The 8,630-nt window shown below is 41.0% G+C and overlaps 1 long non-coding RNA gene across 1 annotated transcript; it reads right to left on the minus strand.

Moving 5' to 3' along the window:
• Positions 1-4,437: 4,437 nt before the first annotated feature.
• LOC108364477 (uncharacterized) lies at positions 4,438-6,707 on the minus strand. The gene is made up of 2 exons (XR_001847757.1): positions 6,524-6,707; positions 4,438-6,448 (listed from the first exon to the last, which is right to left on the minus strand). It is a non-coding gene; the product is annotated as an uncharacterized LOC108364477 (long non-coding RNA).
• Between the last annotated feature and the right edge of the window lie 1,923 nt (positions 6,708-8,630).

Raw genomic sequence — 8,630 nt, forward strand, 5'->3', positions numbered from 1 at the left:
ATGCCCACTCTGATGCGTCTGCAAATAGATGCAACTGCGTGGACGCACCCTTCGCACAAATACCTGTCTACCTTTTAAGCTTTTAGTCTGAAAACAACTTTAACCGTTCTCGATAATGACACCATTCACCCGCTATAGGCATCGGAACTGGATCATCCCAATCGACGTTAGAACGCCAAAAATCCTGAAACCAAATTTTTTACATTATTGTGCAAGGAGATAGAAGTCCTAGCGGATCGAATAGAACACTTGAATCGGATAAGTATGCTCTTTTGGAAAGATACGGTGCTGGCTTGTTTAGATTTACTGCAAACATTAAATAGTCTCTTTCTGTGTGCCAAATTAGACTCAGGGCAGGCACTTCCTTGTCTTCGGCGATATAGTGAGACATTTCCTTTGACGCGTTAGATATGGACGCTGTTAGTTCTGGAAGCCCACTGCCTTAACTCAATACGTCGCGTTGAAGTTCTTCTATGTTAGATGAGCCTGTGAGCAAATCATCCATATAAAAATCTCAAAGGATAACAGATGCAGCCATGTCATAACGTCCTACAGCTTCCTAAGCGGTCTGTTGAAGGGGCTTTGCAGCTAGATGTGATGCTGTAGATACACCGTACGTTACCCGCAATATGCGATAATATTTAATAGGAAGTTGTGGGTCTGAGCGCCACACATGACATTGGAGATCAGTGCGCGCCTTTAAAACGTATACTTGTCTATACATTTTCGCCACATCTGCATTAACGGCCAGTAGAATATTCATTTAAGTTTTTTTTATGGATTCAACTATAACTTCTATATATTTGTAAATTAATTTTAGTTAGTTGTTTTTGACTTTTTTAGTAAAATTAAACTAAAAAAATTTAAATTAATTAATAAAAAATGTCAAATAAAATAAAAAACATTTAAATATATAAACCAAACAAAATTTAGTAAAAAAAAAGAAATAATAAAAACAAATTTTTTTGGCAATCGCTCCAACCGAGGATCGAACCTGGGACCTACAGGCTTGTAGTATGCAGCTCTCACCACTCGGCTACCGCGGATGGAGGAATCGGTTGCTTTATCTGCTCAGTTAGCGTAGAACACAAAGAAACTGCTTAACTAGCATAGACATCCCCCCTATCGTCGGTAATGCAGTCACAGAAATAAGTTCTTATTCATTTTAATTTGGATTCCTATTTGAATTAGTATTAGTGACTGCATTACCGATGAAAAGGTATATGTCCATGCTAATTTTGCATCTTCCCTGTATTCTACGCTCTCTGAGTTTTGGTCAGTGTTGTCATCGAAAATTCCCTTGATCCGAGTTAAGTTTGGGAATTAACTCTAGCACTTAATTCTGACCAACTGCACTTAAGTTAAGTTGATCCGGATCAACGCTTCCGTCTGTTTATGCCGAAACAGCCCAGACTTTTTCTCCGGGTAAAAATGGATAAAGTATCAAAGTGCATATCAGCTGTTTTGTGTTTACACGTCGCGTGCATTTACTTGGTGCTGTTGATGTATTTCCAATCCTTATAACTTAAAATCAAATTTGTGAAACCAAAATTCAATTTCCAAGTATCTGCACCTAAGTGACAAAATCATAAACAACATGAGTCAGCTGTCTCTCAAATTCTGGGCACGAAATGTGGTTTTTTGCGTTCCCCTACTTCTCTAATTACCGGATCCGGCCCGGATTGTTAGGGAAAGAACCTATTAGGTTTGTTCCACACCAGCCCGAGGGATCCCGCGGGTGCCCAAAACAGCCCAGAAAGCGTTCCTCACGTTGGAAAATGGGTAATATAAAGCGAGTACCTTCCACTTTTGGATCGAAAATGTCTTCTTCTTCGTGCCTCAAACAGCCCGGATTTTTTTTCCGGGCAGAAATCAGCAAGAAGTCAATTTGAAATAACAGATGCTGTGTGTTCACATCCGAAAGCAAATTTTGTAAAAGCTTAAACAGACGGCAATGTTGATCCGGATTAACTCGGGCTTAATCGGAACCAACTGCAGTTAATTCCCGAGTTGATCCGGAGCAACGCTGTCGTCGGTTTAAGCTCTAAAATACAATAATGGAAAATAGCACTAAAGTTTCAGAAATGTAGGTATTTGCTAATGTTTTTAGCCATATAAGATAAATACACATAAAATCATTGTTTAAAGCTGATTTATTGATTCTGGGCAGGAAATGTGGTTTTTTGCGTTCCTCACGCTCTGGGCACTTTTGGTACATGTTGACACATTTTTGACACTCGTGAGAGAGTAACTTATTCAGCAACTTCTCCAGTAAAAAATTCCAGCGAGTACGGAAAAGAAAAATAGAGCGTGAAATTGCGAAGAGAAAACTAGCAGAAAAAGTTATTGAACACAAAGCTATCAAAAACTTGCAAGGGAACAGTTGTTGTACTGTTTTGACATTCTGCTGTAAACATTTTACGATTTATAAATCAGTTTTAAACTCTTTGCTTTACACGCAAGCACTTACACAGTCCAGACATCATTAATATTTTTATTTCAACTCATTTTACTTTTGTTTACGCTTAACCAATTCAACAAATGGCAGCTCCTGATATTCATTCTTCTTCTTCTTCTGATAGCTAATTTCTGCCAGTAAAAATTTCACCAGCAAGAATTTGCAGCTCTCCCGTGTTATTTCGCTCTCGATTCAATGCCCTCTTGCAAATTTTTTGGGTTATTATACACTTTTCCAGTAAAAATTCACAGGTTCCAGCACAACTTAGGGCCGGTTGTTCAATGTCTGGTTATCACTACTTGCAGGTTAAACATCATTATCGACGTTTTCGTCATCATGCATATAACATGTGATTGATAAAGCAGTCGTTGTATTTAACCGGAGCTTCTACCTCTGATTAGTGCTAATCAGACATTGAACAATCGGCTTTTAGTATTGACTATTTGTTATTATACAAGTTAACATGTGCAGCCCAAGGGCAGTCGTAACAGTTGCAGTAAGCAAATTTATTTCTGCAGCTGGCAATCAATTTCAATAGCGGCCAGCCAACAGTAGCTAATTACGACGAATCTGTAATGCAACACCAACATGCAGCTGCACGGTGGTTTCATATTATTCCTATTGATATTGAACATCTGCAAATTCCACAACATCATCACAAGCCAGTCACAGCGAGGCGTTCCTGGAACTCTTCACAGCAGCGATACCAGCAGCGACTGCGACGGTGGCGGCTGTAGGTTAGATTTTAAGAACAAGTAGTTTGTAAGTTTTAGTTTAGTGATTGAACTCACCGGCAAAGCCAGTGCTTACGATTAATAATGAAGTAATAAAGTTAAATTTTAAAACTCGAATAAACTAACTTACACATCTGATGTACGCGAATAGTTTAAAGCAAAGAGAGCAATGAAGCCAACATTCCGCCAGCCTTGAACGACTTAAATAAGTTCAACTTACACATTTTACTTTTAAATATCCAACAATCTTACAACTAAATTACCATGCTTATATTATTCATTATGTAAAATATGCAATAATACAAAATTTAAGTTTAGTTGAAAAGCCGGTTATTGTACTTCGTCCAAGAACAGGTGCCCTTTATTTAGAAACAAACAAGTTTGACCACCGGCCGTACGAGTTCACCTTCAGCCGTCCTAAGAGTGACTACACATACCTGACCATCAGCTCCGGGATGACACTTCAAGACCCGAGCGGGCTTCCACTTCGTTGGCGGTGTGGATTCGATATCATTTTGCAATAAATTAGGCGATGTCCGGAACCATTTCGTTCGACGTTGTAAATGCACGAGATATTCGTCACGCCAGCATTTCCAAAAGTGTTGTCGCTTTGAAGAAATACCGTGCCAGCGTTGATGCAAGTTTCCTTTAAATTCCGGCATATCAGGTTCTGGGAGTGGGGTCAGGGGTCAGGGTTTCTAAGTCACTAGGACTTGCAGCATGGGTGCACAACGGTCGTGAGTTTACACAGGCTTCAACTTCAGTTAGCAACGTACTAAATTCTTCGTACGGTAGCAAATGATCACTAAAAACTCTTTTTAGATGGTATTTTATACGCTTTATGCCGATTTCCCAATAACCTCCCATGTGCGGAGTGCTTGGAGGATTGAATTTCCACGAGGTGCTGGAGTCGGCAAAAAATGCCCTGATCTTTTCATCCGCGATGCAACGTTCAAACATGTTTCTTAACTCTTTCTCCGCTCCAATAAAATTCGTGCCGTTATCGTAATACACGACTTTGCAAAACCCATGGCGATTGATAAACCTTATGAAGGCGTTGAGGAATGAAGCCGAAGATAAATCACCAACGAACAAATATAACCTTTAACAGATTAGTCTCCTCTTCCATTTGAAAATTTGTAAAGATAGGGACCTGCGAAGTCGACAGCGCTCCGCAAGAAGCAACGAGAAAAATTTACACGACTTGGTAGCAAGTCTTCCATAACCTGGGCACCGACTTTGCGATTTATCTCTGCAATGGGAAATTTCATTAGAAAAATAGTAATTTTGCGTATACCTTATCAGAGCGTCTTCAGCGTTAGTAATCTCATTCCACAAAAGGGGCCTGGTTGCCTTTACATAACTATGTATTATAGCAGCTCTGAAGTTGCTGATAAGCCGTAGGACATAAGCGATAATTCGTTTCAGCCTTTATTATGATGAGAGGTTGGTGAATACTGACCAGTGTTCTTTCGAGCTCACAACGTGGGCGGATAGTTTACTTGCTTGAAGTTCCAAGTTTTTTGTGTGCGTCGATGGAGACTTAAGCCTCCAAAATTCCTCTGAACTGCTAAGGAATTCCGGACCATTCCACTTTAACCGATGCTCCATCAGTTCAAGCGGAGTTAAACCTCTGGAAGCGCAGTCAGCGGGATTAATTTCGGAACGTATGTGATTCCACGATTCAGCCCTTAAAATTTCTTGAGTGTCTGCGACGCGAACATCGGATAAGTTTGGTTAGGCAAGTTGTCCATAATCGTTTTCGCTAGCTTAGCTGCGAGGTTTGCAGCGCAAAGCATTGAATATGAGGAAGTGTAGTAACTTTCAGCGGTGCTACCTTGGTCTTAGAACTAACCAAAGCGACAATTATTTCTCCATATGGCTGTATAGTGCGAGCATAAATAACAGCGACGAATGCCCACTCTGATGAGTCTGCAAATAGATGCAACTGCGTGCATGCACCCTTCGCACAAATACCTGTCTACCTTTTAAGCTTTTAGTCTGAAAACAACTTTAACCGTTCTCGATAATGACACCATTCACCCGCTATAGGCATCGGAACTGGATCATCCCAATCGACGTTAGAACGCCAAAAATCCTGAAACCAAATTTTTTACTTTATTGTGCAAGGAGATAGAAGTCCTAGCGGATCGAATAGAACACTTGAATCGGATAAGTATGCTCTTTTGGAAAGATATGGTGCTGGCTTGTTTAGATTTACTGCAAACATTAAATAGTCTCTTTCTGTGTGCCAAATTAGACTCAGGGCAGGCACTTCCTTGTCTTCGGCGATATAGTGAGACATTTCCTTTGACGCGTTAGATATGGACGCTGTTAGTTCTGGAAGCCCACTGCCTTAACTCAATACGTCGCGTTGAAGTTCTTCTATGTTAAATGAGCCTGTGAGCAAATCATCCATATAAAAATCTCAAAGGATAACAGATGCAGCCTTGTCATAACGTCCTACAGCTTCCTAAGCGGACTGTTGAAGGGGCTTTGCAGCTAGATGTGATGCTGTAGATACACCGTACGTTACCCGCAATATGCGATAATATTTAATAGGAAGTTGTGGGTCGGAGCGCCACACATGACATTGGAGATCAGTGCGCGCCTTTAAAACGTATACTTGTCTATATATTTTCGCCACATCTGCATTAAGAGCGGTACCGATGCATTCTGAACCTTATTAGGATTGAGAACAGTGTAGGTTGTAACTGAGGCCCAACCATCAGGCGTTGATTAAGGAGTAGCCTGTTGCTGTTTTCGCGGATGCATTTAACACTACCCTTAATTTTGTTGTAACATACGTGATTCACATAACGGTATGTTTGATTTTAGCGGGAGTTTTACAATAAAACTGCCATCTGAGGCACGATGGTGGTTGGAGTCGAAGTGATCTTCGCAATATTTCTCTTCCGTCGTTAGGAACTTTTTCCAGGAGCTTCTTCTAACTCCCACCATTTGCATAGCGTATCCGTTAACTGAATATCGCTGTGGATGGTTAGCGTATTCCGAAGAGCGTGTAGAGATTCATCCACCTGACCGAATAGTGTCCCGCCAAAAACTGTGTTTTGCACTATAGGCAAACCTGGAGGGCCCTTCCGAACTTCCGGTATGATAAATTTGTCCATTTTATCTACACCAATGAGGATATCTATGGAGTGTGATTTCATAAATTGCGAATCAGCCAGCGACAAATCATGTAAGTGTAGCCAATCAACAACAGGAACATTGCTAGTTGGCAGGTCGTTTGAAACTTTACAAAGAATGAAAGCATTTAGTTTAAGAATTTGCGATGACGACTTAGATGCTAAACTATGCGATACTTCACCTTTAGTTCGCCCACCGTTACCAGAACCGATTCCTGTTACGATTACCGACGACGATCCTCTTTTTTTGGGGGTTTTGGGTAGGTTGGCCGGTTTATAGAATACCACCGCCAGGTTATTCCTCTGCTTTCAAAATATATCTCTCCGGGCCGGTAACTCAATGTCTGGTTATCACTACTTGCCGGTTAAACATCATTATCGACGTTTTCGACATCATCTATATAACATGTGATCGATAAAGCAGTCGTTGTATTTAACCGGAGCTTCTACCTCCGATTTGTGCTAATCAGACATCGAACAACCGGGTCTTAGGGCCGGTTACTCAATATCTGGTTAACACTAATCTGCGGTTAAACATCGTTATCGACGTCTTCGACTCCATGCATACAACAGGGAGTCGGTAACGTCGATAACGATGTTTAACCGGAGATTAGTGTTAACCAGACATTGAGTACCCGGCCCTTAGTATGTTATCTTCCAAATGCTGTGTCCAAACATTGCTCCACTGATACACCTATGGTAATACGTGGTACGTCTTAGGGCCGGTTACTCAATATCTGGTTAACACTAATCTGCGGTTAAACATCGTTATCGACGTCTTCGACTCCATGCATACAACAGGGAGTCGGTAACGTCGATAACGATGTTTAACCGGAGATTAGTGTTAACCAGACATTGAGTACCCGGCCCTTAGTATGTTATCTTCCAAATGCTGTGTCCAAACATTGCTCCACTGATACACCTATGGTAATACGTGGTACGTCTTAGGGCCGGTTACTCAATATCTGGTTAACACTAATCTGCGGTTAAACATCGTTATCGACGTCTTCGACTCCATGCATACAACAGGGAGTCGGTAACGTCGATAACGATGCTTAACCGGAGATTAGTGTTAACCAGACATTGAGTACCCGGCCCTTAATGTCAAAATGATGTGTTTGTTGTAAAATGAATTCGCCTTGTTTACAACAAACACATAATTTTGACATTCAGTAGTACCGCGGCGAAAATTTAATTCGCCATCAACACCACCTTGTATAAATTCGCCTTGGTAATACCGCTAAGGGCCAGAACCACGCGCACAAGTTTCTGTTTATATTTGCATCATGCGTCTTATTATTTTTAATTCTTTATTTATCATTAAGGGCCGTTGTCTCAAGTAACCTATAACTTTAAAGCTCACTTCATATTTAAAAGTAGCATTAAAATTTATGATTGTATCTAAAGTAAAGCATTTTATTATCGGTTTTAAATTGGTTTACAACCAAGAAACATATCCCCCTCAAAAAGCCTGACCTATGATTTTCGGTTAAATTAGTGGGAAAACTGACTAAAACTTTTCGTCAGTTTAGAGGTTAGTTTTGTATGGGCTTGGGGAAAAAAGTGACCATTTCTCCGGGAGTGTGATAGTGCATCCCTTTCTTGCATACACATGGGCGCATTTACCTTACAGTATGTTCACTCGCTCACACATGTCATCTAGTTGGTGATGTACAAGTGAGTTTAGCGATGAAACTATTGGGAAAATATCGCGATAATTAGTGACATTTCTGACCACTATTCTAACCTCGGGAAATGCTTTGTTATTGGCCCACCGTTTTTGGGGTGGGGGGCGGAGGGGGAGGAGGCGGGGCCCCCCAAACCCCCCTCATTCGAAAGGGGACAGTCGCCACTTTACGAAAAGCCCCATCCCCCCCTTGGGGACCTCCCACAGACCCCTAGGGAACCGTTTGAAAATGGGGTAAAAACGTAATTTTCCGAGGCAAACTGAGCAGTTTCAAGTGGAATATAACCCAACTAACGAAAAACGTGGGATTTTTAAATAAAAGAAATTATCCCAAGTTGGTTATCAGGCGATTTGAAAAAAAAATGATGGGCAAAAAATTAACTAACAATATTGTGAAATTAAGAAAAAAGCGACAGATAGAAATGTTCGGCCGCACTTAGGGATTATAACCCTCACTACGTAGAATTCTCTTCTGTGTTGCCAAAGAAAGGGGGTTGAACACCTTTTGCAGAGAACACCTTTCTGCGTAGGCGGCCTTCGGCCGCACTTAGGGATTATAACCCTCAGGCAGTAGAATTCTCCTTTCTGTGTTGCCAAAGAAA

The sequence above is a fragment of the Rhagoletis zephyria genome, unplaced genomic scaffold (assembly GCF_001687245.7).
Source record: "Rhagoletis zephyria isolate East Lansing unplaced genomic scaffold, Rhagoletis_zephyria_1.1 Rzeph_scaffold_01567, whole genome shotgun sequence".
In the NCBI taxonomy this organism is placed as follows: Eukaryota; Metazoa; Arthropoda; class Insecta; order Diptera; family Tephritidae; genus Rhagoletis; species Rhagoletis zephyria.